The sequence below is a fragment of the Charadrius vociferus genome, unplaced genomic scaffold, assembly GCF_000708025.1.
Source record: "Charadrius vociferus isolate BGI_N301 unplaced genomic scaffold, ASM70802v2 scaffold473, whole genome shotgun sequence".
NCBI classification, from domain to species: domain Eukaryota; kingdom Metazoa; phylum Chordata; class Aves; order Charadriiformes; family Charadriidae; genus Charadrius; species Charadrius vociferus.
Window position 1 is genome coordinate 1,643,154 of NW_009647444.1, and position 1,539 is coordinate 1,644,692.

The following is a 1,539-nucleotide window of genomic DNA, read 5'->3' on the forward strand; positions in this document are numbered from 1 at the left end:
ATTCCCAAAAGCTCCAATGCTTCTGCTCTTGATGTAAACAGTAACAGAGTGTAAGTGACAGAAACAATTTGTTTTATTTCTATTATTCACAGATCTATAGTAGAATTATAAGTGTTTTTAAAAAATGACATTTCAGTTGCAAACTGTAAAATGGCTAGGAAAGTCAAAACCAGTGGATGCCTACAATGGAATAATTTGCAGTGGAAAAGGCATCCAGAAAGATCAAAGAACAGAAAGCCAGAACTTACCTCATTCACAGCAGTTGACTGTAAGATTTTACTTTCTTACTAGTTCATCTGCATATAAAGTGTAATTGGTATTCATTCACGCTCTTAACACCTTTTGTTTCCATTCTTTCTGAATAGCGAGTTTGGAGGGTTTTTTTTAAAATACGTCTTAAAGAGGTCATTCAAATGAAACTGACTTAGGAACCTTTACAGATTGCTTCTATTAAAACTTGCTAAGCATTAGATCATTTTAGAAAACAAACAGACCACGAGTGCAGAAAATGTCAACTGCCACAAGATCAATATGTGGAAAACATAGGATAGTGAAGAAGGCATATTCCAACAGCAGTCAAATTGTTCCAAATGTGAAGATGACCTTGACATTTCCACTAACACATTTTTCCAGCAAGAAGCAAAAATAATTTTCTAAGTGACATTAGCTACACTTGTGAAATACACTTTTCAGTTCTACATACCATAGTCCATTTATAACATCTGGCTAGCAAAAAAATATATCTTATCAATAAAGTATATCTCCTATACAAAAATGACTACTTGACAAGACACATCCATTTCAATAAACAAACAAACCAAGCATCAGAAATCAGATGGATCATGCTCAGGATCAGATGGAAATCAGATGGATCAGATGCTGCACACTCCCACCACTCAGAACTACTGATATGCATAATGGAGGTTCGTAAGTGACCAGTATTTTAATTTTCTTCCTATCCCTACTTTCCATTTATGACAATGCATGCCAATCACTGAAACACATTGCCAGATTTAAAAAAAAAAAAAAAGTATCACATGTATCTCAATAAACCCGAATTAATTTAGATTCCCATTTATGAACTTAAGAAAACATAATGTAGCTTTCGATTCAATTTTACTGTTCGCTAACTTGCGAAGGAAACATACAGCTCTTGTGAAAAATAATCTCCAGAGGATTAAATGGCAATTAGAAAAGCAGACAGCTACGAAAAAGAACATTTTTGAACGAACCGATTAGAAAAAGTATCTCAAACCTCATGTGTACTGCGGTAAGTGACCAGTTCCTTAATTCTCATTTGCACTACAAAGCAAAATGGAAGGACGCGCGTAGCGATCATCAGGTCCCCCCCGACCAGAGCGGTTTCCTCGTTCCACCACCTCGCGTTCCTTAACGCAAGTTTCTCGCGACCCTCCTTACGCTCAGACACCCAACGCCGCCTCCAGCGGCGCGCTAACGCGGCCCTCGCCATCCCCCCGCCGCACCTGCAATCACTCACCGAAACCAGGCCGATTTCCCGGCTCCCCGCCCCACCCCCCA